At 45.2% G+C, this 16,068-nt stretch overlaps 1 long non-coding RNA gene across 1 annotated transcript in view; it reads left to right on the top strand.

Annotated features, from left to right (window-relative positions):
• LOC138667509 (uncharacterized) overlaps positions 1 to 16,068 on the top strand; it is a 147,755-nt gene that overhangs the window by 71,047 nt on the left and 60,640 nt on the right. The window lies entirely within an intron of this gene.

The raw sequence follows: 16,068 nt of genomic DNA, 5'->3' as shown, positions 1-16,068 counted from the left end.
AATATAGCTCCGCATGGTGGTATGTTCAGGCACAGATAGATTAAAAAGTCGACCCTTAGGAAACTTACAGCCTGGAATCAAGTCAATAGCACAATCGCAGTCCCTGTGCGGTGGAAGGAAACTGGACTTGGGCTCATCGAATACATCCTGAAAATCAGACAAAAACTCTGGAATCTCAGAAGGTGAAGAAGAGGAGATTGACATCAAAGGAGCATCATTATGAACCCCCTGACAACCCCAACTAGTCACCACCGTTTTTGAAAACTTTTCCACCAAATGGTCTTTTTTTTCCACATACAGTACAGACCAAAAGTTTGGACACACCTTCTCATTTAAAGATTTTTCTGTATTTTCATGACTATGAAAATTGTACATTCACACTGAAGGCATCAAAACTATGAATTAACACATGTGGAATTATATACTGAACAAAAAATGTGAAACAACTGAAATTATGTCTTATCAAGCGCTACAAAGAAACTGGCTCACATGAGGACTGCCCCAGTAAAGGAAGACCAAGAGTCACCTCTGCTTCTGAGTATACGTTTATCCGAGTCATCAGCATCAGAAATCGCAGGTTAACCGCAGTTCAGATTAGAGACTAGGTCAATGCCACACAGAGTTCTAGCAGCAGACACATCTCTACAACAACTGTTAAGAGGACACTTTGTGCAGCAGGCCTTCATGGTAAAATAGCTGCTAGAAAACCACTGCTAAGGACAGGCAACAAGCAGAAGAGATTTGCTTGGGCTAAAGAACACAAGGAAGGGACATTAGACCAGTGGAAATCTGTGCTTTGGTCTGATGAGTCCAAATTTGAGATCTTTGGTTCCAACCACCATGTCTTTGTGCGACGCAGAAAAGGTGAACGGATGGACTCTACATGCCTGGTTCTCACCGTGAAGCATGGAGGAGGAGGTGTGATTGTGTTGGAGTGCTTTGCTGGTGACACTGTTGGGGATTTATTCAAAATTGAAGGCATACTGAACCAGCATGGCTACCTGTTGTGAATTCAGTTTTTCGGCTCCCTCCAGTGGTTGTAGAGGGTAATGCAGTTGTGCCTGAACTGCAGGAGTGGACAGGTGTATCTACTAATTGCAAAACTGACTGGGGTATATAGCTTTGCAGGATCCTTTAGTCTGTGCCAGTTGTCCATTGTTCTGGAAGGATTCACTTCCCTGCTGGTCTCTCCAGTTTGCTGTGCTTTTCTACAAAGATAAGTCCTGGCTTTGTTTTTGCTGTCCACCTGCGGTGGACCTTATAGTTCTGTGCATTTTCATGTTTTTGTCTTGTCCAGCTTAGTCTGTGAAGGATTTTTGCAGCCTAGCTATTTCTCTGGAGATGCAGATATACCCCCCATGTCTTTAGTCAGATGTGGTGATCCGTATTTTCTGCGGTGGATATTTTCTAGTGTTTTTATACTGACCGCATAGTACTCTGTTCTATTCTTTCTTTTTAGTATGGCCTCCTATGCTAAAATCTGATTTCATATCTGTGTATGTTATTTCCCTCTCCTCTCACAGTCAATATTTGTGGGGGGCTATCTATCCTTTGGGGATTTTCTCTGAGGCAAGATAGGTTTCCTGTTTCTGTCTTTAGGGGTAGTTAGATCTTAGGCTGTGCCGAGGGGTCTAGGGAGTGTTAGGTACCCCCCACGGCTACTTCTAGTTGCGCTGCTAGGTTCAGGGTTTGCGGTCAGTACAGGGACCACCTTCTCCAGAGTCCGTCTCAAGCTGCTCCTAGGCCACCAGATTATAACAGTACAACTGGCCCATAATGAGTTAAATGCATCTCAGAAGAAGGGAAGAAAGGTCTTGAGCCATTTTTTTTTTCTTCAGTCTACTTTGTCTTCTCCTCCCTCTTTAGCTCTGGGTGGCTGAAGAGTCTTGTGCTACGGTAGCATGAATGTTCAGGAATTAGCTACTCGTGTAGATCAGATTGCTGCTAGGGTACAGGGTATTTCAGATTTCATTGTTCAAACTCCTGCCTTAGAACCTAAGATTCCCACTCCTGATTTATTCTTTGGTGACAGATCCAAATTTTTGAGTTTCAAAAATAACTGTAAACTGCTTTTTTGCATTAAGACCCCGGTCTTCTGGTGATCCTATTCAGCAGGTTAAAATCATCATATCTCTGCTGCATGGTGACCCACAGGATTGGGCATTTTCCCTGGAATCTGGCAATCCTGCTTTGCTTAATGTTGATTCGTTCTTTCAGGCATTGGGGTTGTTGTATGATGAGCCTAATTCTGTGGATCAGGCTGAGAAAATCTTGTTAGCCCTGTGTCAAGGTCAAGAAGCGGCAGAATTGTATTGCCAGAAATTAGAAAATGGTCTGTACTGACTAAATGGAATGAGGATGCCTTGGCGGCAATTTTCAGAAAGGGTCTTTCTGAATCCGTTAACCCCTTTACCCCCAAGGGTGGTTTGCACGTTAATGACCGGGCCAATTTTTACAATTCTGACCACTGTCCTTTTATGAGGTTATAACTCTGGAACGCTTCAATGGATCCTGGTGATTCTGACATTGTTTTCTCGAGACATATTGTACTTCATGACAATGGTAAAAATTATTTGATAGTACCTGCGTTTATTTGTGAAAAAAACGGAAATTTGGCGAAAATTATGAAAATTTCGCAATTTTCCAAATTTGAATTTTTATGCAATTAAATCACAGAGATATGTCACACAAAATACTTAATAAGTAACATTTCCCACATGTCTACTTTACATCAGCACAATTTTGGAACCAAAATTTTTTTTTGTTAGGGAGTTATAAGGGTTAAAAGTTGACCAGCAATTTCTCATTTCTACAACACCATTTTATTTTAGGGACCACATCTCATTTGAAGTCATTTTGAGGGGTCTATATGATAGAAAATACCCAAGTGTGACACCATTCTAAAAACTACACCCCTCAAGGTGCTCAAAACCATATTCAAGAAGTTTATTAACCCTTCTGGTGCTTCACAGGAATTTTTTGAATGTTTAAATAAAAATGAACATTTAACTTTTTTTCACAAAAAATTTAATTCAGCTCCAATTTGTTTTATTTTACCAAGGGTAACAGGAGAAAATGGACCCCAAACATTGTTGTACAATTTGTCCTGAGTATGCCAATACCCCACATGTGGGGGTAAACCACTGTTTGGGCGCATGGCAGAGCTCGGAAGCGAAGGAGTGCCATTTGACTTTTCAATGCAAAATTGACTGGAATTGAGATGGGACGCCATGTTTCGTTTGGAGAGCCCCTGATGTGGCTAAACATTGAAACCCCCCACAAGTGACACCATTTTGGAAAGTAGACCCCCTAAGGAACTTATCTAGAGGTGTGGTGAGCACTTTGACCCACCAAGTGCTTCACAGAAGTTTATAATGTAGAACCGTAAAAATAAAAAATCATATTTTTTCACAAAAATTATCTTTTTGCCCCCAATTTTTTATTTTCCCAAGGGTAAGAGAAGAAATTGGACCCCAAAAGTTGTTGTACAATTTGTCCTGAGTACGCTGATACCCCATATGTGGGGGTAAACCACTGTTTGGGTGGATGGGAGAGCTCGGAAGGGAAGGAGCGCCGTTTGACTTTTCAAAGCAAAATTGACAGGAATTGAGATGGGACGCCATGTTGCGTTTGAAGAGCCACTGATGTGCCTAAACATTGAAACCCCCCACAAATGACACCATTTTGGAAAGTAGACCCCCTAAGGAACTTATCTAGAGGTGTGGTGAGCACTTTGACCCACCAAGTGCTTCACAGAAGTTTATAATGCAGAGCCGTAAAAATAAAACAAAATTTTTTTCCCACAAAAATTATTTTTTTAGCCCCCAGTTTTGTATTTTCCTGAGGGTAACAGGAGAAATTGGACCCCAAAATTTGTTGCCCAATTTGTCCTGAGTGCGATGATACACCATATGTGGGGGGAACCACTGTTTGGGCACATGGGAGGGCTCAGAAGGGAAAGAGTGCCATTTGAATGCAGACTTAGATGGAATGGTCTGCAGGTGTCACATTGCGTTTGCAGAGCCCCTAATGTACCTAAACAGTAGAAACCCCCCACAAGTGACACCATTTTGGAAAGTAGACCCCCTTAGGAACTTATCTAGATGTGTGCTGAGCGCTTTGACCCACCAAGGGCTTCACAGAAGTTTATAATGGAGAGCCGTAAAAATAAAACAAAAATTTTTTCCCACAAAAATTATTTTTTAGCCCCCAGTTTTGTATTTTCCCAAGGGTAACAGGAGAAATTCGACCCCACAATTTGTTGTCCAATTTGTCCTGAGTGCGCTGATACCCCATATGTGGGGGGGAACCACTGTTTGGGCGCATGGGAGGGCTCGGAAGGGAAGGAGCTCCATTTGGAATGAGGACTTAGATGGAATGGTCTGCAGGTGTCACATTGCATTTGCAGAGCCCCTAATGTACCTAAACAGTAGAAACCTCCCACAAGTGACACCATTTTGGAAACTAGACCCCCTAAGGAACTCACCTAGATGTGTTGTGATAGCTTTGAACCCCCAAGTGTTTCACTACAGTTTGTAACGCAGAGCCGTGAAAATTAAAAAAAAAAAATCTTTCCCCCCAAAATTATTTTTTAGCCCCCAGTTTTGTATTTTCCCGAGGGTAAGAGGAGAAATTCGACCCCAAAAGTTGTTGTCCAATTTGTCCTGAGTACGCCGATACCCCGTATGTTGGGGGAAACCAACGTTTGAGCGCATGGCAGAGCTCGGAAGGGAAGGAGCGCCATTTGGAATGCAGACTTAGATGGAATGGTCTGCAGACGTCACATTGCGTTTGCAGAACCCCTAATGTACCTAAACAGTAGAAACCCCCCACAAGTGACCCCATATTGGAAACTAGACCCCCCAGGGAACTAATCTAGATGTGTTGTGAGAACTTTGAACCCCCAAGTGTTTCACTACAGTTTATAACGCAGAGCCGTGAAAATAAAAAATCTTTTTTTTTCCCACAAAAAATATGTTTTAGCCCCGAGTTTTGTATTTTCCCAAGGGTAGCAGGAGAAATTGGACCCCAAAAGTTGTTGTCCTATTTGTCCTGAGTACGCTGATACCCCATATGTTGGGGTAAACCCCTGTTTGGGCACACGGGAGAGCTCGGAAGGGAAGAAGCACTGTTTTACTTTTTCAACGCAGAATTGGCTGGAATTGAGATCGGACGCCATGTCGCGTTTGGAGAGCCACTGATGTGCCTAAACAGTGGAAACCCCCCAATTATAACTGAAACCCTAATCCAAACACATCCCTAACCCTAATCCCAACAGTAACCCTAACCACACCTCTAACCCTGACACACCCCTAACCCTAATCCCAACCCTATTCCCAACCGTAAATGTAATCTAAACCCTAACTGTAACTTTAGCCCCAACCCAAACTGTAGCCCTAGCCCTAACCCTAATCCTAACCCTAGCCCTAACCCTAGCCCTAGCCCTAACCCTAACCCTAGCCCTAACCCTAACCCTAACCCTAGCCCTAACCTTAGCCCTAACCCTAACCCTAGCCCTAACCCTAGCCCTAACCCTAGCCCTAACCCTAGCCCTAACCCTAGCCCTAACTCTAACCCTAACTCTAACCCTAGCCCTAATGGGAAAATGGAAATAAATACATTTTTTTAATTTTTCCCTAACTAAGGGGGTGATGAAGGGGGGTTTGATTTACTTTTATAGCGGGTTTTTTAGCGGATTTTTATGATTGGCAGCCGTCACACACTGAAAGACGCTTTTTATTGCAAAAAATATTTTTTGCGTTACCACATTTTGAGAGCTATAATTTTTCTATATTTTGGTCCACAGAGTCATGTGAGGTCTTGTTTTTTGCGGGACGAGTTGATGTTTTTATTGGTAACATTTTCGGGCACGTGACATTTTTTGATCGCTTTTTATTCCGATTTTTGAGAGGCAGAATGACCAAAAACCAGCTATTCATGAATTTCTTTTGGGGGAGGCGTTTATACCGTTCCGCGTTTGGTAAAATTGATGAAGCAGTTTTATTCTTCGGGTCAGTACGATTACAGCGACACCTCATTTATATCATTTTTTTATGTTTTGGCGCTTTTATACGATAAAAACTATTTTATAGAAAAAATAATTATTTTTGCATCGCTTTATTCTCAGGACTATAACTTTTTTATTTTTTTGCTGATGATGCTGTATGGCGGCTCGTTTTTTGCGGGACAAGATGACGTTTTCAGCGGTACCATGGTTAGTTATATCTGTCTTTTTGATCGCGTGTTATTCCACTTTTTGTTCGGCGGTATGATAATAAAGCGTTGTTTTTTGCCTCGTTTTTTTTTTTCTTACGGTGTTTACTGAAGGGGTTAACTAGTGGGCCAGTTTTATAGGTCGGGCCGTTACGGACGCGGCGATACTAAATATGTGTACTTTTATTGTTTTGTTTTTTTTATTTAGATAAAGAAATGTATTTATGGGAATAATATTTTTATTTTTTTTTTCATTATTTTGGAATATTTTTTTTAATTTTTTTTTACACATTTGAAATTTTTTTTTTTACTTTTTTACTTTGTCCCAGGGGGGGACATCACAGATCAGTGATCTGACAGTTTGCACAGCACTCTGTCAGATCACTGATCTGACATGCAGCGCTGCAGCCTTCACAGTGCCTGCTCTGAGCAGGCTCTGTGAAGCCACCTCCCTCCCTGCAGGACCCGGATCCGCGGCCATCTTGGATCCGGGGCTGGAGGGAGCAGGGAGGGAGGTGAGACCCTCGCAGCAACGCGATCACATCGCGTTGCTGCGGGGGGCTCAGGGAAGCCCGCAGGGAGCCCCCTCCCTGCGCGGTGCTTCCCTGCACCGCCGGCACATCGCGATCATCTTTGATCGCGGTGTGCCGGGGGTTAATGTGCCGGGGGCGGTCCGTGACCGCTCCTGGCACATAGTGCCGGATGTCAGCTGCGATAAACAGCTGACACCCGGCCGCGATCGGCGGCGCTCCCCCCGTGAGCGCTGCCGATCGCATATGACGTACTATTGCGTCCTTGGGAAGTAAAGCCCACCCCACATGGACGCAATAGTACGTCTAATGGCAGAAAGGGGTTAAAGATGTTATGGTGGGGTTCCCCACGCCTGCTGGTCTGAGTGATTCTATGTCTCTGGCCATTCAGATTGATCGGCGCTTGCGCGAGCGCAGAGTTGTGCACACTGTGGCGTTGTCCTCTGAGCGGAGCCCTGAGCCTATGCAGTGTGATAGGATTTTGTCTAGAGCTAAACGTCAAACATTCAGGAGTCAGAATAGGTTGTGTTTTTACTGCGGCGATTCTGCTCATGTTATTTCTGATTGCCCTAAGCGTACTAAGAGAATCGCTGGTTCTGTTGCCATCAGTACTATACTGTTGTGAATTCCGCTCTTGGGCTCCCTCCGGTGGTTGTAAGTGACACTTTTGTGAGTTCTGCTCTTGGGCTCCCTCTTGTGGTTTCTAGTGGTATGGCTGCTCCTTGGAGTTAGCTGTCATCAGCTGCCTCCACTTATCGTCTCTTCTGCTCCGCTATTTAGGTCTGGCTCTTTCTTCAGCCTGTGCCACTTCCAAATGTTTCCTGGCTGGATTCACATCTCTGCTTGGATTCTCCTGGTTTCCTGACCAGTTCTGCAAAGATAAGTTCTGGCTTTGCTCATTTCAGTCCACATGTTGTGGACTTATCGTTCTGTGCATTCTATATTTGTACAGCTTGTCAGTATGGATTATTTCTGTTAGCTGGAAGCTCTGGGAAGCAGATTTACCCTCCACACCTTTAGTCAGGTGTGGAGATTTTGTAAACTCTGTGTGGATTGTTTTGTAGTTTTTATACTGACTGCACAGTATCCTTTCCTGTCCTATCTATCAAGCTAGACTGGCCTCCTATGCTAAAATATGATTTCATTTCTGCGTATGTTATTTTCCCCTCCTCTCACCGTCAATATTTGTGTGGGGCTATCTTTCCTTTGGGGATTTTCACTGAGGCAAGATAGGTTTCCTGTTTCCATCTTTAGGAGAAGTTAGGTCTTAGGCTGTGCCGAGGGGTCTAGGGAGCGTCAGGTACCCCCCACAGCTATTTTTAGTTGCGCTGCTAGATTCAGGGTTTGCGGTCAGTACAGATACCACCTCCTTCAGAGCTTGTCTCATGTTGTTCCTAAACCACCAGATCATAACACTATACAACCTAAATTTCTGTTATCTGTGACCTTGATCTGCTCATTATCATCATTTTCTGTTATGGCATTTGTGGATTCAGGCGCCGCTCTGAACTTAATGTTAAATAAATAATGTTTTAATTACAGCAGGTCCAATACCCCTCCATAGAGAGAGAGAATTTTAGTCTAGGAAGAGGTTTCACATGTACCCATTCAGATGGAGACGTTTATTCTCAGCGAGGTAGGGCAAGCGTAGGACCTGGTATAAGAGAGATGCAGTAAAGTGGCTACCAGGTACACATAAAATTGGCCATTTTTATGCGCTAAACGCTCTCATTTTTCATATTTCTAGTGCAGTAATGCAGTTCAAATTTCGTATTTCAAGTTTGTATGTTCTAGCGCTGCAGTGTGCTGCCTTATTTATTTAACTATATACGAGTTGGCGACTCTAGGTTCAGCACCTGTTCACACTTAGTCTATGTTTGGATGTGCAGGTCAGGTTTTTGAAATGTATGCTCTGAACTTAATGGACTTAGAATTTCCCAGACGTTGTGGTTTTCCCTTGCAGCCTTTGCAGAACCCTATTCCTTTGAGGGGCATTAATGCTACACCGTTGGCTAAAAATAAACCTCAGTTTTGGACACAGCTGACCATGCGCATGGCGCCAGCCCATCAGGAAGATTGTCGTGTGTTGCATAATTTGCATGATGATATTGTGCTGGGTTTTCCATGGTTGCAGCTACATAATCCGGTATTAGATTGGAAATCCATGTCTGTGACTAGTTGGGGTTGTCAGGGGGTTCATGATCAGGTTCCTTTGATGTCAATTTCCTCTTCCCCCTCTTCTGAAGTTCCTGAGTTCTTGTCTGACTTCCAGGATGTATTTGATGAGCCCAAATCCAGTTCCCTTCCACCGCATAGGGACTGTGATTGTGCTATTGACTTGATTCCAGGTTGTAAGTTCCCTAAGGGCCGACTTTTCAACCTGTCTGTGCCTGAACATACCGCCATGCGGAGCTATATTAAGGAGTCTTTGGAGAAAGGGCATATTCGGCCATCTTCTTCACCGTTGGGAGCGGGGTTCTTTTTTGTTGCCAAGAAGGATGGCTCCTTGAGACCCTGTATTGATTATCGCCTCTTGAATAAGATCACGGTTAAATTTCAATACCCCTTGCCTTTGCTTACTGATTTGTTTGCTAGGATTAAGGGGTCTAGCTGGTTTACTAAGATTGACCTTCGAGGGGCATATAATCTTATTCGTATCAAGCAGGGTGACGAATGGAAAACTGCATTTAATACGCCCGAAGGCCATTTTGAATACCTTGTGATGCCATTCGGACTCTCTAATGCCCCATCTGTGTTCCAGTCCTTCATGCATGATATCTTTCGGAGTTATCTTGATAAATTCATGGTTGTATATTTGGATGATATTTTGATTTTTTCCAATGATTGGGAGTCTCATGTGAAACAGATCAGGATGGTATTTCAGATCCTCCGTAATAATGCTTTATTTGTGAAGGGGTCAAAGTGCCTCTTTGGAGTGCAGAAGGTTTCTTTTTTGGGTTTCATTTTTTCTCCCTCATCTATAGAAATGGATCCGGTTAAGGTTCAGGCCATTCATGATTGGATTCAGCCCACATCTGTGAAGAGCCTTCAGAAATTCTTGGGCTTTGCTAATTTTTATCGTCGTTTCATTGCCAACTTCTCCAGTGTGGTTAAACCTCTAACCGATTTGACCAAGAAAGGCGCTGATGTGACGAATTGGTCCTCCGCGGCTGTTTCTGCCTTTCAGGAGCTTAAACGCCGATTTACTTCTGCCCCTGTGTTGCGTCAGCCAGATGTTTCTCTTCCATTTCAGGTTGAGGTTAACGCGTCTGAGATTGGGGCAGGGGCCGTTTTGTCTGAGGAATTCTGATGGTTCCTTGATGAAACCGTGTGCCTTCTTTTCTCGGAAGTTTTCGCCTGCGGAACGCAATTATGATGTCGGCAATCGGGAGTTGTTGGCTATGAAGTGGGCATTTGAGGAGTGGCGACATTAACTTGAGGGGGCCAAGCACCGTATTGTGGTCCTGACCGATCATAAGAATCTGATTTACCTCGAGTCTGCAAAACGGCTGAATCCTAGACAGGCTCGATGGTCCCTGTTTTTTTCCCGTTTTGATTTTGTGGTCTCGTACATTCCTGGTACTAAGAATGTTCAGGCGGATGCCCTCTCTAAGAGTTTTTTTCCTGATTCCCCTGGGGTTCTTGAGCCGGTCGGCATTTTGAAGGAAGGGGTGATTCTTTCTGCCATCTCCCCTGATTTGCGACGGGTTCTTCAGGAATTTCAGGCTGATAAGCCTGACTGCTGTCCTGTGGGGAAACTGTTCCTGATAGATGGACTAGTAAAGTGATTTCTGAGGTTCATTGTTCTGTGTTGGCTGGCCATCCTGGGATTTTTGGTACCAGAGATTTGGTTAGTAGGTCCTTTTGGTGGCCTTCTTTGTCACGGGATGTGCGTTCTTTTGTGCAGTCCTGTGGGATTTGTGCGCGGGCTAAGCCTTGCTATTCCCGCGCTAGTGGGTTGCTTTTGCCATTGCCGGCCCCTGAGAGACCTTGGACGCATATTTCTATGGATTTTATTTCCGATCTTCCTGTTTCCCAAAGAATGTCGGTTATCTGAGTTGTCTGTGACCGATTTTCTAAGATGGTTCATTTGGTGCCTTTGCCTAAATTGCCTTCTTCTGATTTGCTTCCGTTGTTTTTTCAGCATGTGGTACGTTTGCATGGTATTCCGGAGAATATTGTGTCCGACAGAGGTTCCCAGTTTGTTTCTAGGTTTTGGCGGGCCTTTTGTGCCAAGCTGGGCATTGATTTGTCTTTTTCCTCTGCCTTTCATCCTCAGACAAATGGCCAGACTGAGCGTACTAATCAGACCTTGGAGACCTATTTGAGATGCTTTGTGTCTGCTGATCAGGATGATTGGGTGGCTTTTTTGCCATTGGCCGAGTTTGCCCTTAATAATCGGGCTAGTTCGGCTACTTTGGTTTCGCCTTTTTTTTGTAATTTTGGTTTTCAACCTCGTTTTTCTTCTGGGCAGGTTGAGCCTTCTGACCTTCCTGGTGTGGATTCTGTGGTCGACAGGTTGCAGCAGATTTGGGCTTATGTGGTGGACAATTTGGTGCTGTCTCAGGAGGAGGCTCAGCGTTTTGCTAACCGTCGTCGGTGTGTTGGTTCCCGGCTTCGGGTTGGTGATCTGGTTTGGTTATCTTCCCGTCATGTTCCTATGAAGGTTTCTTCCCCTAAGTTTAAGCCTCGATTTATTGGTCCTTATAGGATTTCTGAGATTATTAATCCGGTGTCCTTTCGCCTGGCGCTTCCGGACTCTTTTGCTATTCATAATGTCTTCCATAGATCTTTGTTGCGGAAATATGTGGAGCCCGTTGTTCCCTCTGTTGATCCTCCTCCCCCTGTATTGGTCGATGGGGAGTTGGAATATGTTGTTGAGAAGATTTTGGATTCCCGTTTTTCGAGGCGGAAGCTTCAGTACCTTGTCAAGTGGAAGGGTTATGGCCAGGAGGATAATTCTTGGGTTTCTGCCTCTGATGTCCATGCCATTGATTTGGTTCGTGCCTTTCATCGGGCTCATCCTGATCGGCCTGGGGGCTCTGGTGAGGGTTCGGTGACCCCTCCTCAAGGGGGTGGTACTGTTGTGAATTCAGCTTTTGGGCTCCCTCCGGTGGTTGTAGAGGGTAATGCAGTTGTGCCTGGACAGCAGGAGTGGACAGGTGTATCTACTAATTGCAAAACTGACTGGGGTATATAGCTTTGCAGGATCCTTTAATCTGTGCCAGTTGTCCATTGTTCTGGAAGGATTCACTTCCCTGCTGGTCTCTCCAGTTTGCTGTGCTTTTCTACAAAGATAAGTCCTGGCTTTGTTTTTGCTGTCCACCTGCGGTGGACCTTATAGTTCTGTGCATTTTCATGTTTTTGTCTTGTCCAGCTTAGTCTGTGAAGGATTTTTTGCAGCCTAGCTATTTCTCTGGAGATGCAGATATACCCCCCATGTCTTTAGTCAGATGTGGTGATCCGTATTTTCTGTGGTGGATATTTTCTAGTGTTTTTATACTGACCGCATAGTACTCTGTTCTATTCTTTCTTTTTAGCGAGTATGGCCTCCTATGCTAAAATCTGATTTCATATCTGCGTATGTTATTTCCCTCTCCTCTCACAGTCAATATTTGTGGGGGGCTATCTATCCTTTGGGGATTTTCTCTGAGGCAAGATAGGTTTCCTGTTTCTGTCTTTAGGGGTAGTTAGATCTTAGGCTGTGCCGAGGGGTCTAGGGAGTGTTAGGTACCCCCCACGGCTACTTCTAGTTGCGCTGCTAGGTTCAGGGTTTGCGGTCAGTACAGGGACCACCTTCTCCAGAGTCCGTCTCATGCTGCTCCTAGGCCACCAGATTATAACAGCTACCACAGCATCTTGCAGCGGCATGCTATTCCATCCGGTTTGCGTTTAGTTGGACCATCATTTATTTTTCAACAGGACAATGACCCCAAACACACCTCCAGGCTGTGTAAGGGCTATTTGACCAAGAAGGAGAGTGATGGGGTGCTGGTGAGATGGTTTGAGGTGAGCTGGACCACAGAGTGAAGGCAAAAGGGTCAGAAGTGCTAAGCATCTCTGGGAACTCCTTCAAGATTGTTGGAAGACCATTCCCGGTGACTACCTCTTGAAGCTCGTCAAGAGAATGCCAAGAGTGTGCAAAGCAGTCATCAAAGCAAAAGGTGGCTACTTTGAAGAACCTAGAATAGAAGACATAATTTCAGTTGATTCACACTTTTTTGCTAAGTATATAATTCCACATGTGTTAATTTATAGTTTTGATGCCTTCAGTGTGAATGTACAATTTTCATAGTCATGAAAATACAGAAAAATCTTGAAATGAGGTGTGTCCAAACTTTTGGTCTGTACTGCATGTCTTGAAACAAATTATCCACAGCGTGTACAACTCCATTGACAGTCCTTAAGTCAGCATAAGACTTTGCTCCTCTTATGTGAAGTAAAAGGAGTCTTAGGTAATATAGCTCACCATCTGTTAAAGAGACTGTATACATTCAGGCAATTGTTTTCCCAAATTGAGCCCGTCGTTTTTTCCATCCTTCTAGTACAGCTTTTCTATCCCAGACATAGTGTTCAGGGATTTCACTGTACAAATACTGATGGGCGGAAGCGTCAACTCTGTTTAGCTCAAAATAAGCCTGCAGAGTAGAGGCTTTTGAGTTCGAAATAACCATATCCACATTACCATCTTTGAAAAACACTTGCTGCATGTTTTCAAGGTGAACAGCAAGCCTTTTAATGGTATGTGAAGCATCATGGATTTTATTTTTTCTGATTCTCCACATGCCCTCAGGGGCGCTTATATACCGAGAATCTAGGTACATGACTAGTTCATTCCAGTTTAATATCAAACTTGATATTGGCACAGTCATGTCCTTTGTATACATATTTGAAAAGATATTTAACACTTTTTATTGAAGTACAAATCTCAACATTGATATGGCAATTGTACTTGAGTAATAAATAGGGGTTGTATGGAACTACCCATCTATTGTCGATTTCTCGCGTTCCTCGTCTGGTTTTCCCAGTATTGTGTCGACGGTACTGTGGGTAATCATCAACATTGGGGTTTGTCTGTGTATTAAATTCCTTTGGGGTTTTTTTGCATATTGACCATCTGTCATACACATAGCACCAGGTTGATCTTTGCCACATGGGCCATGAATCATGTGCTTCTCACATGCAGTTTTGGATTTGCGGTCTTGTGAAGGATTACCCCTTCCTCCCACGTCACCAATCCGTGACGTCACTACACAGGTCCAGCTCTCCGGCGCCCCCTTTGTCTCTCAGGTCAGTAAAGGAACTGCACCTAGAGCAAATGGCCGCCGGGGAGACTGCCCTGTTACCCACCCTGGGTATTCTAAGATTCGCAATCAGAGTAAAAGGATCAGCCCAAAATTAATTTATGATTTAATTGCCTTAAGGGCGCACTAGATAATTACAAGAAATATACAGTCAAAAAATATATCAAGAATTAGTCGGAGTACAATATAACAACAATAATACAAGGCTTAAAGGTATAAAGCTGGAGGTCAATTTACCAGGTCGAAGGTCGCTTGGGGAAGCTGGGGGCGCGCAGCATTCCGCAGGTCCAAATCTTAGTTGCCGGGCAGCCCCCAGAAAGCATGTGCTTGCTCCCCTCTGGCTGGCATACCCTGTTCCTTAAGATGTCATCATCATCATCTTCTTCTGTGGAGTGAGAGCCTCCCAGTGACCTCAGCTTCTTCTTATACCTGGCTGAGCCCCCCCTGCCTGCAGCTGGGTGGGCTTAGCAATCTCCACCCCCTCTGTCTCCCTGCAAGATTTATTCCAATATCTAATAAATGGGATAACTTCTCTCAGGATGATCGGATCAGCACACGGGCAGTACCAGCGCCTGTGGTTTGTTCTGCCGGTCGTACTGGGATCAAACCTGGACCCATTCGGTCCCTGTGGGAGGCTGATCCCTATATCTCGGGTTTCAGACCTTCCACCGTCACGGGAGTCACACTGTTGGATGCACAATTTCTTTAGGGTAAGGAGAATATTTTTTATGAGCCTGTACCTCGGACGATGCGTCCATAATTCACAATTCCATGTTGGAGACGGTTTGGCTGGGCTGCCATAATAGATGTGTATCCAGTGGCCACTTGGCATGCGTGTTTTAATTAAGCCCCCAAGCATTTCCAAGCCCCCTGGTGGCGTGGTTTCCTCATGGGGCTTTGAACTACCGTCTACAGTTTACACTGAGCTCAGCCCGTTAGCATACTAATAGGAACTCTATTCATTAGCAAAGGTGGGGGGCCAGGAGCACTCCTGTGTCCAGGAGACAAAATGGAGTCACGCCAATCTGATAGCATGCCTGTTCCAAGATGGCGGCTGTTCCCTCATCACACCTCCCTGCTTTAGAGGGCGCTAGGGGGCATCACATTCCTGTGTTCCCCCATGCGCCCTTCCACACCTTCTCCTTGCCGGGACAACCCATCAGCATTACCATGGTCTCTGCCACTTCTGTGGCGGATGCTGAAGTGATACTGCTGGAGAGCCAGGCTCCAGCGTAGCAACCTCCCATTCGTCCCAGAGACCGAGTGTAACCAGCTGAGGGGGTTGTGGTCTGTTTCCACGGTGAAGTGGCGTCCGTACAAGTATGGCTGCAGACGTTGCAGGGCCCATACAATTGCCAGACATTCCTTCTCCATCGTGGAATAGGCCACTTCCCTCGGCAGGAGCTTCCGGCTCAGGTACAAAACGGGGTGTTCATGTCCCGTAGTGTCGACCTGGCTGAGCACAGCACCGAGGCCAAAGTCACTGGTGTCGGTCTGTACTACGAACGGCCGCGTGAAGTCGGCTGCCTGTAGTACAGGAGAGCTAGACAAGGCGGTTTTGAGCGCCTGGAAAGCTGTCTCGCAGGCGACTGTCCAGTCGACTGCGACGGGCAGCTTCTTCTTGGTGAGGTCCGTCAGGGGCTTGGCCAGGGTGCTATAGTGTGGAACAAACCTCCTATAGTACCCGGCCGTCCCCAAGAAGGACATCACCTGCTTCTTGGTCCTGGGGGAGGGCCAGGAGGTGATGGCATCCACCTTCCCGGGCTCTGGCTTCAGAGCTCCCCCACCTACCCGGTGTCCCAGGTACTGGACCTCACTCATACCCAGCTGGCACTTTTCCGGCTTAATGGTCAACCCTGCCCTCTGGATCCTCCTCAACACCTGCGCCAGGTGCTGTAGGTGATCTTCCCAGGTGGGACTGAAGATGGCAATGTCATCCAGGTACGCAGTCGCATACCCTTCCAGTCCCTTGAGCAGCGTGTTGACCATCCGCTGAAAAGTGGCAGGGGCATTCTTCATGC

This window comes from Ranitomeya imitator, chromosome 2 (assembly GCF_032444005.1).
Source record: "Ranitomeya imitator isolate aRanImi1 chromosome 2, aRanImi1.pri, whole genome shotgun sequence".
Taxonomy (NCBI): domain Eukaryota; kingdom Metazoa; phylum Chordata; class Amphibia; order Anura; family Dendrobatidae; genus Ranitomeya; species Ranitomeya imitator.
Note: the sequence above shows the minus strand (reverse complement) of the source record. Positions and strands in the feature narration are given on the sequence as shown.